We start from the raw sequence: 17,500 nt of genomic DNA, 5'->3' as shown, positions 1-17,500 counted from the left end.
ACCCTTTTCTCGGTGGCTGGCGGGCGAGAGAGTGCTGCGTCGCCGGCATCGGCGTCGAAAGAAGCCGAGCCGAAAAAAGTTAAAGTACAAACGTGCAAGCATACTAACCTAACCCTAGGTAAGGCATGTCAGAGCGAAAGACAGTAATTTCGAATGAGCCAAGAAAGAGCGGTGCGGGGCCGGTCGGAGCGCACCCTTTTCTCGGTGGCTGGCGGGCGAGAGAGTGCTGCGTCGCCGGCATCGGCGTCGAAAGAAGCCGAGCCGAAAAAAGTTAATGTACAAACGTGCAAGCATACTAACCTAACCCTAGGTAAGGCATGTCAGAGCGAAAGACAGTAAACTCGAATGAGCCATGAAAGAGCGGTGCGGGGCCGGTCGGAGCGCACCCTTTTCTCGGTGGCTGGCGGGCGAGAGAGTGCTGCGTCGCCGGCATCGGCGTCGAAAGAAGCCGAGCCGAAAAAAGTTAAAGTACAAACGTGCAAGCATACTAACCTAACCCTAGGTAAGGCATGTCAGAGCGAAAGACAGTAATTTCGAATGAGCCAAGAAAGAGCGGTGCGGGGCCGGTCGGAGCGCACCCTTTTCTAGGTGGCTGGCGGGCGAGAGAGTGCTGCGTCGCCGGCATCGGCGTCGAAAGAAGCCGAGCCAAAAAAAGTTAAAGTACAAACGTGCAAGCATACTAACCTAACCCTAGGTAAGGCATGTCAGAGCGAAAGACAGTAATTTCGAATGAGCCAAGAAAGAGCGGTGCGGGGCCGGTCGGAGCGCACCCTTTTCTCGGTGGCTGGCGGGCGAGAGAGTGCTGCGTCGCCGGCATCGGCGTCGAAAGAAGCCGAGCCGAAAAAAGTTAATGTACAAAGTGCAAGCATACTAACCTAACCCTAGGTAAGGCATGTCAGAGCGAAAGACAGTAAACTCGAATGAGCCATGAAAGAGCGGTGCGGGGCCGGTCGGAGCGCACCCTTTTCTCGGTGGCTGGCGGGCGAGAGAGTGCTGCGTCGCCGGCATCGGCGTCGAAAGAAGCCGAGCCGAAAAAAGTTAAAGTACAAACGTGCAAGCATACTAACCTAACCCTAGGTAAGGCATGTCAGAGCGAAAGACAGTAATTTCGAATGAGCCATGAAAGAGCGGTGCGGGGCCGGTCGGAGCGCACCCTTTTCTCGGTGGCTGGCGGGCGAGAGAGTGCTGCGTCGCCGGCATCGGCGTCGAAAGAAGCCGAGCCGAAAAAAGTTAAAGTACAAACGTGCAAGCATACTAACCTAACCCTAGGTAAGGCATGTCAGAGCGAAAGACAGTAAACTCGAATGAGCCATGAAAGAGCGGTGCGGGGCCGGTCGGAGCGCACCCTTTTCTCGGTGGCTGGCGGGCGAGAGAGTGCTGCGTCGCCGGCATCGGCGTCGAAAGAAGCCGAGCCAAAAAAAGTTAAAGTACAAACGTGCAAGCATACTAACCTAACCCTAGGTAAGGCATGTCAGAGCGAAAGACAGTAATTTCGAATGAGCCAAGAAAGAGCGGTGCGGGGCCGGTCGGAGCGCACCCTTTTCTAGGTGGCTGGCGGGCGAGAGAGTGCTGCGTCGCCGGCATCGGCGTCGAAAGAAGCCGAGCCAAAAAAAGTTAAAGTACAAACGTGCAAGCATACTAACCTAACCCTAGGTAAGGCATGTCAGAGCGAAAGACAGTAATTTCGAATGAGCCATGAAAGAGCGGTGCGGGGCCGGTCGGAGCGCACCCTTTTCTCGGTGGCTGGCGGGCGAGAGAGTGCTGCGTCGCCGGCATCGGCGTCGAAAGAAGCCGAGCCGAAAAAAGTTAAAGTACAAACGTGCAAGCATACTAACCTAACCCTAGGTAAGGCATGTCAGAGCGAAAGACAGTAATTTCGAATGAGCCAAGAAAGAGCGGTGCGGGGCCGGTCGGAGCGCACCCTTTTCTAGGTGGCTGGCGGGCGAGAGAGTGCTGCGTCGCCGGCATCGGCGTCGAAAGAAGCCGAGCCAAAAAAAGTTAAAGTACAAACGTGCAAGCATACTAACCTAACCCTAGGTAAGGCATGTCAGAGCGAAAGACAGTAATTTCGAATGAGCCATGAAAGAGCGGTGCGGGGCCGGTCGGAGCGCACCCTTTTCTCGGTGGCTGGCGGGCGAGAGAGTGCTGCGTCGCCGGCATCGGCGTCGAAAGAAGCCGAGCCAAAAAAAGTTAAAGTACAAAAGTGCAAGCATACTAACCTAACCCTAGGTAAGGCATGTCAGAGCGAAAGACAGTAATTTCGAATGAGCCAAGAAAGAGCGGTGCGGGGCCGGTCGGAGCGCACCCTTTTCTCGGTGGCTGGCGGGCGAGAGAGTGCTGCGTCGCCGGCATCGGCGTCGAAAGAAGCCGAGCCGAAAAAAGTTAAAGTACAAACGTGCAAGCATACTAACCTAACCCTAGGTAAGGCATGTCAGAGCGAAAGACAGTAATTTCGAATGAGCCATGAAAGAGCGGTGCGGGGCCGGTCGGAGCGCACCCTTTTCTCGGTGGCTGGCGGGCGAGAGAGTGCTGCGTCGCCGGCATCGGCGTCGAAAGAAGCCGAGCCAAAAAAAGTTAAAGTACAAACGTGCAAGCATACTAACCTAACCCTAGGTAAGGCATGTCAGAGCGAAAGACAGTAATTTCGAATGAGCCAAGAAAGAGCGGTGCGGGGCCGGTCGGAGCGCACCCTTTTCTAGGTGGCTGGCGGGCGAGAGAGTGCTGCGTCGCCGGCATCGGCGTCGAAAGAAGCCGAGCCAAAAAAAGTTAAAGTACAAACGTGCAAGCATACTAACCTAACCCTAGGTAAGGCAAGGCATGTCAGAGCGAAAGACAGTAATTTCGAATGAGCCATGAAAGAGCGGTGCGGGGCCGGTCGGAGCGCACCCTTTTCTCGGTGGCTGGCGGGCGAGAGAGTGCTGCGTCGCCGGCATCGGCGTCGAAAGAAGCCGAGCCGAAAAAAGTTAAAGTACAAACGTGCAAGCATACTAACCTAACCCTAGGTAAGGCATGTCAGAGCGAAAGACAGTAATTTCGAATGAGCCAAGAAAGAGCGGTGCGGGGCCGGTCGGAGCGCACCCTTTTCTCGGTGGCTGGCGGGCGAGAGAGTGCTGCGTCGCCGGCATCGGCGTCGAAAGAAGCCGAGCCGAAAAAAGTTAAAGTACAAACGTGCAAGCATACTAACCTAACCCTAGGTAAGGCATGTCAGAGCGAAAGACAGTAAACTCGAATGAGCCATGAAAGAGCGGTGCGGGGCCGGTCGGAGCGCACCCTTTTCTCGGTGGCTGGCGGGCGAGAGAGTGCTGCGTCGCCGGCATCGGCGTCGAAAGAAGCCGAGCCGAAAAAAGTTAAAGTACAAACGTGCAAGCATACTAACCTAACCCTAGGTAAGGCATGTCAGAGCGAAAGACAGTAATTTCGAATGAGCCATGAAAGAGCGGTGCGGGGCCGGTCGGAGCGCACCCTTTTCTCGGTGGCTGGCGGGCGAGAGAGTGCTGCGTCGCCGGCATCGGCGTCGAAAGAAGCCGAGCCAAAAAAAGTTGAAGTACAAACGTGCAAGCATACTAACCTAACCCTAGGTAAGGCATGTCAGAGCGAAAGACAGTAAACTCGAATGAGCCATGAAAGAGCGGTGCGGGGCCGGTCGGAGCGCACCCTTTTCTCGGTGGCTGGCGGGCGAGAGAGTGCTGCGTCGCCGGCATCGGCGTCGAAAGAAGCCGAGCCAAAAAAAGTTAAAGTACAAACGTGCAAGCATACTAACCTAACCCTAGGTAAGGCATGTCAGAGCGAAAGACAGTAAACTCGAATGAGCCATGAAAGAGCGGTGCGGGGCCGGTCGGAGCGCACCCTTTTCTCGGTGGCTGGCGGGCGAGAGAGTGCTGCGTCGCCGGCATCGGCGTCGAAAGAAGCCGAGCCAAAAAAAGTTAAAGTACAAACGTGCAAGCATACTAACCTAACCCTAGGTAAGGCATGTCAGAGCGAAAGACAGTAATTTCGAATGAGCCAAGAAAGAGCGGTGCGGGGCCGGTCGGAGCGCACCCTTTTCTAGGTGGCTGGCGGGCGAGAGAGTGCTGCGTCGCCGGCATCGGCGTCGAAAGAAGCCGAGCCAAAAAAAGTTAAAGTACAAACGTGCAAGCATACTAACCTAACCCTAGGTAAGGCATGTCAGAGCGAAAGACAGTAATTTCGAATGAGCCATGAAAGAGCGGTGCGGGGCCGGTCGGAGCGCACCCTTTTCTCGGTGGCTGGCGGGCGAGAGAGTGCTGCGTCGCCGGCATCGGCGTCGAAAGAAGCCGAGCCGAAAAAAGTTAAAGTACAAACGTGCAAGCATACTAACCTAACCCTAGGTAAGGCATGTCAGAGCGAAAGACAGTAATTTCGAATGAGCCAAGAAAGAGCGGTGCGGGGCCGGTCGGAGCGCACCCTTTTCTCGGTGGCTGGCGGGCGAGAGAGTGCTGCGTCGCCGGCATCGGCGTCGAAAGAAGCCGAGCCGAAAAAAGTTAAAGTACAAACGTGCAAGCATACTAACCTAACCCTAGGTAAGGCATGTCAGAGCGAAAGACAGTAAACTCGAATGAGCCATGAAAGAGCGGTGCGGGGCCGGTCGGAGCGCACCCTTTTCTCGGTGGCTGGCGGGCGAGAGAGTGCTGCGTCGCCGGCATCGGCGTCGAAAGAAGCCGAGCCGAAAAAAGTTAAAGTACAAACGTGCAAGCATACTAACCTAACCCTAGGTAAGGCATGTCAGAGCGAAAGACAGTAATTTCGAATGAGCCATGAAAGAGCGGTGCGGGGCCGGTCGGAGCGCACCCTTTTCTCGGTGGCTGGCGGGCGAGAGAGTGCTGCGTCGCCGGCATCGGCGTCGAAAGAAGCCGAGCCGAAAAAAGTTAAAGTACAAACGTGCAAGCATACTAACCTAACCCTAGGTAAGGCATGTCAGAGCGAAAGACAGTAATTTCGAATGAGCCAAGAAAGAGCGGTGCGGGGCCGGTCGGAGCGCACCCTTTTCTCGGTGGCTGGCGGGCGAGAGAGTGCTGCGTCGCCGGCATCGGCGTCGAAAGAAGCCGAGCCGAAAAAAGTTAAAGTACAAACGTGCAAGCATACTAACCTAACCCTAGGTAAGGCATGTCAGAGCGAAAGACAGTAATTTCGAATGAGCCAAGAAAGAGCGGTGCGGGGCCGGTCGGAGCGCACCCTTTTCTCGGTGGCTGGCGGGCGAGAGAGTGCTGCGTCGCCGGCATCGGCGTCGAAAGAAGCCGAGCCGAAAAAAGTTAATGTACAAACGTGCAAGCATACTAACCTAACCCTAGGTAAGGCATGTCAGAGCGAAAGACAGTAAACTCGAATGAGCCATGAAAGAGCGGTGCGGGGCCGGTCGGAGCGCACCCTTTTCTCGGTGGCTGGCGGGCGAGAGAGTGCTGCGTCGCCGGCATCGGCGTCGAAAGAAGCCGAGCCGAAAAAAGTTAAAGTACAAACGTGCAAGCATACTAACCTAACCCTAGGTAAGGCATGTCAGAGCGAAAGACAGTAATTTCGAATGAGCCAAGAAAGAGCGGTGCGGGGCCGGTCGGAGCGCACCCTTTTCTAGGTGGCTGGCGGGCGAGAGAGTGCTGCGTCGCCGGCATCGGCGTCGAAAGAAGCCGAGCCAAAAAAAGTTAAAGTACAAACGTGCAAGCATACTAACCTAACCCTAGGTAAGGCATGTCAGAGCGAAAGACAGTAATTTCGAATGAGCCAAGAAAGAGCGGTGCGGGGCCGGTCGGAGCGCACCCTTTTCTCGGTGGCTGGCGGGCGAGAGAGTGCTGCGTCGCCGGCATCGGCGTCGAAAGAAGCCGAGCCGAAAAAAGTTAATGTACAAACGTGCAAGCATACTAACCTAACCCTAGGTAAGGCATGTCAGAGCGAAAGACAGTAAACTCGAATGAGCCATGAAAGAGCGGTGCGGGGCCGGTCGGAGCGCACCCTTTTCTCGGTGGCTGGCGGGCGAGAGAGTGCTGCGTCGCCGGCATCGGCGTCGAAAGAAGCCGAGCCGAAAAAAGTTAAAGTACAAACGTGCAAGCATACTAACCTAACCCTAGGTAAGGCATGTCAGAGCGAAAGACAGTAATTTCGAATGAGCCATGAAAGAGCGGTGCGGGGCCGGTCGGAGCGCACCCTTTTCTCGGTGGCTGGCGGGCGAGAGAGTGCTGCGTCGCCGGCATCGGCGTCGAAAGAAGCCGAGCCGAAAAAAGTTAAAGTACAAACGTGCAAGCATACTAACCTAACCCTAGGTAAGGCATGTCAGAGCGAAAGACAGTAAACTCGAATGAGCCATGAAAGAGCGGTGCGGGGCCGGTCGGAGCGCACCCTTTTCTCGGTGGCTGGCGGGCGAGAGAGTGCTGCGTCGCCGGCATCGGCGTCGAAAGAAGCCGAGCCAAAAAAAGTTAAAGTACAAACGTGCAAGCATACTAACCTAACCCTAGGTAAGGCATGTCAGAGCGAAAGACAGTAATTTCGAATGAGCCAAGAAAGAGCGGTGCGGGGCCGGTCGGAGCGCACCCTTTTCTAGGTGGCTGGCGGGCGAGAGAGTGCTGCGTCGCCGGCATCGGCGTCGAAAGAAGCCGAGCCAAAAAAAGTTAAAGTACAAACGTGCAAGCATACTAACCTAACCCTAGGTAAGGCATGTCAGAGCGAAAGACAGTAATTTCGAATGAGCCATGAAAGAGCGGTGCGGGGCCGGTCGGAGCGCACCCTTTTCTCGGTGGCTGGCGGGCGAGAGAGTGCTGCGTCGCCGGCATCGGCGTCGAAAGAAGCCGAGCCGAAAAAAGTTAAAGTACAAACGTGCAAGCATACTAACCTAACCCTAGGTAAGGCATGTCAGAGCGAAAGACAGTAATTTCGAATGAGCCAAGAAAGAGCGGTGCGGGGCCGGTCGGAGCGCACCCTTTTCTAGGTGGCTGGCGGGCGAGAGAGTGCTGCGTCGCCGGCATCGGCGTCGAAAGAAGCCGAGCCAAAAAAAGTTAAAGTACAAACGTGCAAGCATACTAACCTAACCCTAGGTAAGGCATGTCAGAGCGAAAGACAGTAATTTCGAATGAGCCATGAAAGAGCGGTGCGGGGCCGGTCGGAGCGCACCCTTTTCTCGGTGGCTGGCGGGCGAGAGAGTGCTGCGTCGCCGGCATCGGCGTCGAAAGAAGCCGAGCCGAAAAAAGTTAAAGTACAAAAGTGCAAGCATACTAACCTAACCCTAGGTAAGGCATGTCAGAGCGAAAGACAGTAATTTCGAATGAGCCAAGAAAGAGCGGTGCGGGGCCGGTCGGAGCGCACCCTTTTCTCGGTGGCTGGCGGGCGAGAGAGTGCTGCGTCGCCGGCATCGGCGTCGAAAGAAGCCGAGCCGAAAAAAGTTAAAGTACAAACGTGCAAGCATACTAACCTAACCCTAGGTAAGGCATGTCAGAGCGAAAGACAGTAATTTCGAATGAGCCATGAAAGAGCGGTGCGGGGCCGGTCGGAGCGCACCCTTTTCTCGGTGGCTGGCGGGCGAGAGAGTGCTGCGTCGCCGGCATCGGCGTCGAAAGAAGCCGAGCCAAAAAAAGTTAAAGTACAAACGTGCAAGCATACTAACCTAACCCTAGGTAAGGCATGTCAGAGCGAAAGACAGTAATTTCGAATGAGCCAAGAAAGAGCGGTGCGGGGCCGGTCGGAGCGCACCCTTTTCTAGGTGGCTGGCGGGCGAGAGAGTGCTGCGTCGCCGGCATCGGCGTCGAAAGAAGCCGAGCCAAAAAAAGTTAAAGTACAAACGTGCAAGCATACTAACCTAACCCTAGGTAAGGCATGTCAGAGCGAAAGACAGTAATTTCGAATGAGCCATGAAAGAGCGGTGCGGGGCCGGTCGGAGCGCACCCTTTTCTCGGTGGCTGGCGGGCGAGAGAGTGCTGCGTCGCCGGCATCGGCGTCGAAAGAAGCCGAGCCGAAAAAAGTTAAAGTACAAACGTGCAAGCATACTAACCTAACCCTAGGTAAGGCATGTCAGAGCGAAAGACAGTAATTTCGAATGAGCCAAGAAAGAGCGGTGCGGGGCCGGTCGGAGCGCACCCTTTTCTCGGTGGCTGGCGGGCGAGAGAGTGCTGCGTCGCCGGCATCGGCGTCGAAAGAAGCCGAGCCGAAAAAAGTTAAAGTACAAACGTGCAAGCATACTAACCTAACCCTAGGTAAGGCATGTCAGAGCGAAAGACAGTAAACTCGAATGAGCCATGAAAGAGCGGTGCGGGGCCGGTCGGAGCGCACCCTTTTCTCGGTGGCTGGCGGGCGAGAGAGTGCTGCGTCGCCGGCATCGGCGTCGAAAGAAGCCGAGCCGAAAAAAGTTAAAGTACAAACGTGCAAGCATACTAACCTAACCCTAGGTAAGGCATGTCAGAGCGAAAGACAGTAATTTCGAATGAGCCATGAAAGAGCGGTGCGGGGCCGGTCGGAGCGCACCCTTTTCTCGGTGGCTGGCGGGCGAGAGAGTGCTGCGTCGCCGGCATCGGCGTCGAAAGAAGCCGAGCCAAAAAAAGTTATAGTACAAACGTGCAAGCATACTAACCTAACCCTAGGTAAGGCATGTCAGAGCGAAAGACAGTAAACTCGAATGAGCCATGAAAGAGCGGTGCGGGGCCGGTCGGAGCGCACCCTTTTCTCGGTGGCTGGCGGGCGAGAGAGTGCTGCGTCGCCGGCATCGGCGTCGAAAGAAGCCGAGCCAAAAAAAGTTAAAGTACAAACGTGCAAGCATACTAACCTAACCCTAGGTAAGGCATGTCAGAGCGAAAGACAGTAATTTCGAATGAGCCAAGAAAGAGCGGTGCGGGGCCGGTCGGAGCGCACCCTTTTCTAGGTGGCTGGCGGGCGAGAGAGTGCTGCGTCGCCGGCATCGGCGTCGAAAGAAGCCGAGCCAAAAAAAGTTAAAGTACAAACGTGCAAGCATACTAACCTAACCCTAGGTAAGGCATGTCAGAGCGAAAGACAGTAATTTCGAATGAGCCATGAAAGAGCGGTGCGGGGCCGGTCGGAGCGCACCCTTTTCTCGGTGGCTGGCGGGCGAGAGAGTGCTGCGTCGCCGGCATCGGCGTCGAAAGAAGCCGAGCCGAAAAAAGTTAAAGTACAAACGTGCAAGCATACTAACCTAACCCTAGGTAAGGCATGTCAGAGCGAAAGACAGTAATTTCGAATGAGCCAAGAAAGAGCGGTGCGGGGCCGGTCGGAGCGCACCCTTTTCTCGGTGGCTGGCGGGCGAGAGAGTGCTGCGTCGCCGGCATCGGCGTCGAAAGAAGCCGAGCCGAAAAAAGTTAAAGTACAAACGTGCAAGCATACTAACCTAACCCTAGGTAAGGCATGTCAGAGCGAAAGACAGTAAACTCGAATGAGCCATGAAAGAGCGGTGCGGGGCCGGTCGGAGCGCACCCTTTTCTCGGTGGCTGGCGGGCGAGAGAGTGCTGCGTCGCCGGCATCGGCGTCGAAAGAAGCCGAGCCGAAAAAAGTTAAAGTACAAACGTGCAAGCATACTAACCTAACCCTAGGTAAGGCATGTCAGAGCGAAAGACAGTAATTTCGAATGAGCCATGAAAGAGCGGTGCGGGGCCGGTCGGAGCGCACCCTTTTCTCGGTGGCTGGCGGGCGAGAGAGTGCTGCGTCGCCGGCATCGGCGTCGAAAGAAGCCGAGCCGAAAAAAGTTAAAGTACAAACGTGCAAGCATACTAACCTAACCCTAGGTAAGGCATGTCAGAGCGAAAGACAGTAATTTCGAATGAGCCAAGAAAGAGCGGTGCGGGGCCGGTCGGAGCGCACCCTTTTCTCGGTGGCTGGCGGGCGAGAGAGTGCTGCGTCGCCGGCATCGGCGTCGAAAGAAGCCGAGCCGAAAAAAGTTAAAGTACAAACGTGCAAGCATACTAACCTAACCCTAGGTAAGGCATGTCAGAGCGAAAGACAGTAATTTCGAATGAGCCAAGAAAGAGCGGTGCGGGGCCGGTCGGAGCGCACCCTTTTCTCGGTGGCTGGCGGGCGAGAGAGTGCTGCGTCGCCGGCATCGGCGTCGAAAGAAGCCGAGCCGAAAAAAGTTAATGTACAAACGTGCAAGCATACTAACCTAACCCTAGGTAAGGCATGTCAGAGCGAAAGACAGTAAACTCGAATGAGCCATGAAAGAGCGGTGCGGGGCCGGTCGGAGCGCACCCTTTTCTCGGTGGCTGGCGGGCGAGAGAGTGCTGCGTCGCCGGCATCGGCGTCGAAAGAAGCCGAGCCGAAAAAAGTTAAAGTACAAACGTGCAAGCATACTAACCTAACCCTAGGTAAGGCATGTCAGAGCGAAAGACAGTAATTTCGAATGAGCCAAGAAAGAGCGGTGCGGGGCCGGTCGGAGCGCACCCTTTTCTAGGTGGCTGGCGGGCGAGAGAGTGCTGCGTCGCCGGCATCGGCGTCGAAAGAAGCCGAGCCAAAAAAAGTTAAAGTACAAACGTGCAAGCATACTAACCTAACCCTAGGTAAGGCATGTCAGAGCGAAAGACAGTAATTTCGAATGAGCCAAGAAAGAGCGGTGCGGGGCCGGTCGGAGCGCACCCTTTTCTCGGTGGCTGGCGGGCGAGAGAGTGCTGCGTCGCCGGCATCGGCGTCGAAAGAAGCCGAGCCGAAAAAAGTTAATGTACAAACGTGCAAGCATACTAACCTAACCCTAGGTAAGGCATGTCAGAGCGAAAGACAGTAAACTCGAATGAGCCATGAAAGAGCGGTGCGGGGCCGGTCGGAGCGCACCCTTTTCTCGGTGGCTGGCGGGCGAGAGAGTGCTGCGTCGCCGGCATCGGCGTCGAAAGAAGCCGAGCCGAAAAAAGTTAAAGTACAAACGTGCAAGCATACTAACCTAACCCTAGGTAAGGCATGTCAGAGCGAAAGACAGTAATTTCGAATGAGCCATGAAAGAGCGGTGCGGGGCCGGTCGGAGCGCACCCTTTTCTCGGTGGCTGGCGGGCGAGAGAGTGCTGCGTCGCCGGCATCGGCGTCGAAAGAAGCCGAGCCGAAAAAAGTTAAAGTACAAACGTGCAAGCATACTAACCTAACCCTAGGTAAGGCATGTCAGAGCGAAAGACAGTAAACTCGAATGAGCCATGAAAGAGCGGTGCGGGGCCGGTCGGAGCGCACCCTTTTCTCGGTGGCTGGCGGGCGAGAGAGTGCTGCGTCGCCGGCATCGGCGTCGAAAGAAGCCGAGCCAAAAAAAGTTAAAGTACAAACGTGCAAGCATACTAACCTAACCCTAGGTAAGGCATGTCAGAGCGAAAGACAGTAATTTCGAATGAGCCAAGAAAGAGCGGTGCGGGGCCGGTCGGAGCGCACCCTTTTCTAGGTGGCTGGCGGGCGAGAGAGTGCTGCGTCGCCGGCATCGGCGTCGAAAGAAGCCGAGCCAAAAAAAGTTAAAGTACAAACGTGCAAGCATACTAACCTAACCCTAGGTAAGGCATGTCAGAGCGAAAGACAGTAATTTCGAATGAGCCATGAAAGAGCGGTGCGGGGCCGGTCGGAACGCACCCTTTTCTCGGTGGCTGGCGGGCGAGAGAGTGCTGCGTCGCCGGCATCGGCGTCGAAAGAAGCCGAGCCGAAAAAAGTTAAAGTACAAACGTGCAAGCATACTAACCTAACCCTAGGTAAGGCATGTCAGAGCGAAAGACAGTAATTTCGAATGAGCCAAGAAAGAGCGGTGCGGGGCCGGTCGGAGCGCACCCTTTTCTAGGTGGCTGGCGGGCGAGAGAGTGCTGCGTCGCCGGCATCGGCGTCGAAAGAAGCCGAGCCAAAAAAAGTTAAAGTACAAACGTGCAAGCATACTAACCTAACCCTAGGTAAGGCATGTCAGAGCGAAAGACAGTAATTTCGAATGAGCCATGAAAGAGCGGTGCGGGGCCGGTCGGAGCGCACCCTTTTCTCGGTGGCTGGCGGGCGAGAGAGTGCTGCGTCGCCGGCATCGGCGTCGAAAGAAGCCGAGCCGAAAAAAGTTAAAGTACAAAAGTGCAAGCATACTAACCTAACCCTAGGTAAGGCATGTCAGAGCGAAAGACAGTAATTTCGAATGAGCCAAGAAAGAGCGGTGCGGGGCCGGTCGGAGCGCACCCTTTTCTCGGTGGCTGGCGGGCGAGAGAGTGCTGCGTCGCCGGCATCGGCGTCGAAAGAAGCCGAGCCGAAAAAAGTTAAAGTACAAACGTGCAAGCATACTAACCTAACCCTAGGTAAGGCATGTCAGAGCGAAAGACAGTAATTTCGAATGAGCCATGAAAGAGCGGTGCGGGGCCGGTCGGAGCGCACCCTTTTCTCGGTGGCTGGCGGGCGAGAGAGTGCTGCGTCGCCGGCATCGGCGTCGAAAGAAGCCGAGCCAAAAAAAGTTAAAGTACAAACGTGCAAGCATACTAACCTAACCCTAGGTAAGGCATGTCAGAGCGAAAGACAGTAATTTCGAATGAGCCAAGAAAGAGCGGTGCGGGGCCGGTCGGAGCGCACCCTTTTCTAGGTGGCTGGCGGGCGAGAGAGTGCTGCGTCGCCGGCATCGGCGTCGAAAGAAGCCGAGCCAAAAAAAGTTAAAGTACAAACGTGCAAGCATACTAACCTAACCCTAGGTAAGGCATGTCAGAGCGAAAGACAGTAATTTCGAATGAGCCATGAAAGAGCGGTGCGGGGCCGGTCGGAGCGCACCCTTTTCTCGGTGGCTGGCGGGCGAGAGAGTGCTGCGTCGCCGGCATCGGCGTCGAAAGAAGCCGAGCCGAAAAAAGTTAAAGTACAAACGTGCAAGCATACTAACCTAACCCTAGGTAAGGCATGTCAGAGCGAAAGACAGTAATTTCGAATGAGCCAAGAAAGAGCGGTGCGGGGCCGGTCGGAGCGCACCCTTTTCTCGGTGGCTGGCGGGCGAGAGAGTGCTGCGTCGCCGGCATCGGCGTCGAAAGAAGCCGAGCCGAAAAAAGTTAAAGTACAAACGTGCAAGCATACTAACCTAACCCTAGGTAAGGCATGTCAGAGCGAAAGACAGTAAACTCGAATGAGCCATGAAAGAGCGGTGCGGGGCCGGTCGGAGCGCACCCTTTTCTCGGTGGCTGGCGGGCGAGAGAGTGCTGCGTCGCCGGCATCGGCGTCGAAAGAAGCCGAGCCGAAAAAAGTTAAAGTACAAACGTGCAAGCATACTAACCTAACCCTAGGTAAGGCATGTCAGAGCGAAAGACAGTAATTTCGAATGAGCCATGAAAGAGCGGTGCGGGGCCGGTCGGAGCGCACCCTTTTCTCGGTGGCTGGCGGGCGAGAGAGTGCTGCGTCGCCGGCATCGGCGTCGAAAGAAGCCGAGCCAAAAAAAGTTAAAGTACAAACGTGCAAGCATACTAACCTAACCCTAGGTAAGGCATGTCAGAGCGAAAGACAGTAATTTCGAATGAGCCAAGAAAGAGCGGTGCGGGGCCGGTCGGAGCGCACCCTTTTCTAGGTGGCTGGCGGGCGAGAGAGTGCTGCGTCGCCGGCATCGGCGTCGAAAGAAGCCGAGCCAAAAAAAGTTAAAGTACAAACGTGCAAGCATACTAACCTAACCCTAGGTAAGGCATGTCAGAGCGAAAGACAGTAATTTCGAATGAGCCATGAAAGAGCGGTGCGGGGCCGGTCGGAGCGCACCCTTTTCTCGGTGGCTGGCGGGCGAGAGAGTGCTGCGTCGCCGGCATCGGCGTCGAAAGAAGCCGAGCCGAAAAAAGTTAAAGTACAAACGTGCAAGCATACTAACCTAACCCTAGGTAAGGCATGTCAGAGCGAAAGACAGTAATTTCGAATGAGCCAAGAAAGAGCGGTGCGGGGCCGGTCGGAGCGCACCCTTTTCTCGGTGGCTGGCGGGCGAGAGAGTGCTGCGTCGCCGGCATCGGCGTCGAAAGAAGCCGAGCCGAAAAAAGTTAAAGTACAAACGTGCAAGCATACTAACCTAACCCTAGGTAAGGCATGTCAGAGCGAAAGACAGTAAACTCGAATGAGCCATGAAAGAGCGGTGCGGGGCCGGTCGGAGCGCACCCTTTTCTCGGTGGCTGGCGGGCGAGAGAGTGCTGCGTCGCCGGCATCGGCGTCGAAAGAAGCCGAGCCGAAAAAAGTTAAAGTACAAACGTGCAAGCATACTAACCTAACCCTAGGTAAGGCATGTCAGAGCGAAAGACAGTAATTTCGAATGAGCCATGAAAGAGCGGTGCGGGGCCGGTCGGAGCGCACCCTTTTCTCGGTGGCTGGCGGGCGAGAGAGTGCTGCGTCGCCGGCATCGGCGTCGAAAGAAGCCGAGCCAAAAAAAGTTAAAGTACAAACGTGCAAGCATACTAACCTAACCCTAGGTAAGGCATGTCAGAGCGAAAGACAGTAAACTCGAATGAGCCATGAAAGAGCGGTGCGGGGCCGGTCGGAGCGCACCCTTTTCTCGGTGGCTGGCGGGCGAGAGAGTGCTGCGTCGCCGGCATCGGCGTCGAAAGAAGCCGAGCCAAAAAAAGTTAAAGTACAAACGTGCAAGCATACTAACCTAACCCTAGGTAAGGCATGTCAGAGCGAAAGACAGTAATTTCGAATGAGCCAAGAAAGAGCGGTGCGGGGCCGGTCGGAGCGCACCCTTTTCTAGGTGGCTGGCGGGCGAGAGAGTGCTGCGTCGCCGGCATCGGCGTCGAAAGAAGCCGAGCCAAAAAAAGTTAAAGTACAAACGTGCAAGCATACTAACCTAACCCTAGGTAAGGCATGTCAGAGCGAAAGACAGTAATTTCGAATGAGCCATGAAAGAGCGGTGCGGGGCCGGTCGGAGCGCACCCTTTTCTCGGTGGCTGGCGGGCGAGAGAGTGCTGCGTCGCCGGCATCGGCGTCGAAAGAAGCCGAGCCGAAAAAAGTTAAAGTACAAACGTGCAAGCATACTAACCTAACCCTAGGTAAGGCATGTCAGAGCGAAAGACAGTAATTTCGAATGAGCCAAGAAAGAGCGGTGCGGGGCCGGTCGGAGCGCACCCTTTTCTCGGTGGCTGGCGGGCGAGAGAGTGCTGCGTCGCCGGCATCGGCGTCGAAAGAAGCCGAGCCGAAAAAAGTTAAAGTACAAACGTGCAAGCATACTAACCTAACCCTAGGTAAGGCATGTCAGAGCGAAAGACAGTAAACTCGAATGAGCCATGAAAGAGCGGTGCGGGGCCGGTCGGAGCGCACCCTTTTCTCGGTGGCTGGCGGGCGAGAGAGTGCTGCGTCGCCGGCATCGGCGTCGAAAGAAGCCGAGCCGAAAAAAGTTAAAGTACAAACGTGCAAGCATACTAACCTAACCCTAGGTAAGGCATGTCAGAGCGAAAGACAGTAATTTCGAATGAGCCATGAAAGAGCGGTGCGGGGCCGGTCGGAGCGCACCCTTTTCTCGGTGGCTGGCGGGCGAGAGAGTGCTGCGTCGCCGGCATCGGCGTCGAAAGAAGCCGAGCCAAAAAAAGTTAAAGTACAAACGTGCAAGCATACTAACCTAACCCTAGGTAAGGCATGTCAGAGCGAAAGACAGTAAACTCGAATGAGCCATGAAAGAGCGGTGCGGGGCCGGTCGGAGCGCACCCTTTTCTCGGTGGCTGGCGGGCGAGAGAGTGCTGCGTCGCCGGCATCGGCGTCGAAAGAAGCCGAGCCGAAAAAAGTTAAAGTACAAACGTGCAAGCATACTAACCTAACCCTAGGTAAGGCATGTCAGAGCGAAAGACAGTAATTTCGAATGAGCCAAGAAAGAGCGGTGCGGGGCCGGTCGGAGCGCACCCTTTTCTAGGTGGCTGGCGGGCGAGAGAGTGCTGCGTCGCCGGCATCGGCGTCGAAAGAAGCCGAGCCAAAAAAAGTTAAAGTACAAACGTGCAAGCATACTAACCTAACCCTAGGTAAGGCATGTCAGAGCGAAAGACAGTAATTTCGAATGAGCCATGAAAGAGCGGTGCGGGGCCGGTCGGAGCGCACCCTTTTCTCGGTGGCTGGCGGGCGAGAGAGTGCTGCGTCGCCGGCATCGGCGTCGAAAGAAGCCGAGCCGAAAAAAGTTAAAGTACAAACGTGCAAGCATACTAACCTAACCCTAGGTAAGGCATGTCAGAGCGAAAGACAGTAATTTCGAATGAGCCAAGAAAGAGCGGTGCGGGGCCGGTCGGAGCGCACCCTTTTCTCGGTGGCTGGCGGGCGAGAGAGTGCTGCGTCGCCGGCATCGGCGTCGAAAGAAGCCGAGCCGAAAAAAGTTAAAGTACAAACGTGCAAGCATACTAACCTAACCCTAGGTAAGGCATGTCAGAGCGAAAGACAGTAAACTCGAATGAGCCATGAAAGAGCGGTGCGGGGCCGGTCGGAGCGCACCCTTTTCTCGGTGGCTGGCGGGCGAGAGAGTGCTGCGTCGCCGGCATCGGCGTCGAAAGAAGCCGAGCCGAAAAAAGTTAAAGTACAAACGTGCAAGCATACTAACCTAACCCTAGGTAAGGCATGTCAGAGCGAAAGACAGTAATTTCGAATGAGCCATGAAAGAGCGGTGCGGGGCCGGTCGGAGCGCACCCTTTTCTCGGTGGCTGGCGGGCGAGAGAGTGCTGCGTCGCCGGCATCGGCGTCGAAAGAAGCCGAGCCAAAAAAAGTTAAAGTACAAACGTGCAAGCATACTAACCTAACCCTAGGTAAGGCATGTCAGAGCGAAAGACAGTAAACTCGAATGAGCCATGAAAGAGCGGTGCGGGGCCGGTCGGAGCGCACCCTTTTCTCGGTGGCTGGCGGGCGAGAGAGTGCTGCGTCGCCGGCATCGGCGTCGAAAGAAGCCGAGCCGAAAAAAGTTAAAGTACAAACGTGCAAGCATACTAACCTAACCCTAGGTAAGGCATGTCAGAGCGAAAGACAGTAATTTCGAATGAGCCAAGAAAGAGCGGTGCGGGGCCGGTCGGAGCGCACCCTTTTCTAGGTGGCTGGCGGGCGAGAGAGTGCTGCGTCGCCGGCATCGGCGTCGAAAGAAGCCGAGCCGAAAAAAGTTAAAGTACAAACGCGATGCTAATGAGCGAGCCGTTGTCTCGACTAATATGTAGGGGGCGTTCGATCGAGCGTCTGGCTTGAGCGCTTGTCGGCCTAGCAGAACGGTCGCATTGTTATGCCCGGGTTTTAGGCACCGCTGCAGGCGGCCGGCAGAGCTCTTGTTTGTGCGAAACTGAATGGATCGAGCCCGAGAGAGGGCGAGCAAAGAAAAAACGCAAATCGCTCCGCCTGGCACTGCCGGCGAGAGCGTGGACGTCGCGGCCAGCGACTGTCGAAGCCGAGTACGGCCGCAGGCGATCGCCTCGGTCTTAAACGAATGCGACGAGCACGCGCCGGGCGGCCCAGCAAGGGCCGAGCGCAGCTGTCGCAGCTATCTGGTTGATCCTGCCAGTAGTGATATGCTTGTCTCAAAGATTAAGCCATGCAGGTGCAAGTACGAGTTCTCGTAAAGCGAAACTGCGAATGGCTCATTAAATCAGTCTTGGTTTATTTGGTCTCGTAAGCGAAGTGGATAACTGTG

At 55.6% G+C, this 17,500-nt stretch overlaps 1 non-coding gene across 1 annotated transcript in view; it reads left to right on the top strand.

Annotated features, from left to right (window-relative positions):
• Nucleotides 1–17,351: 17,351 nt before the first annotated feature.
• The window catches only part of LOC144419057 (small subunit ribosomal RNA), a 1,810-nt gene continuing 1,661 nt past the window's right edge, over nucleotides 17,352–17,500 (top strand). The window contains exon 1 of the ribosomal RNA XR_013473821.1: nucleotides 17,352–17,500. This exon is cut by the window's right edge and continues 1,661 nt beyond it. This is a non-coding gene — a ribosomal RNA (small subunit ribosomal RNA).

Source organism: Styela clava, unplaced genomic scaffold (genome assembly GCF_964204865.1).
Source record: "Styela clava unplaced genomic scaffold, kaStyClav1.hap1.2 HAP1_SCAFFOLD_28, whole genome shotgun sequence".
NCBI classification, from domain to species: Eukaryota; Metazoa; Chordata; class Ascidiacea; order Stolidobranchia; family Styelidae; genus Styela; species Styela clava.
Note: the sequence above shows the minus strand (reverse complement) of the source record. Positions and strands in the feature narration are given on the sequence as shown.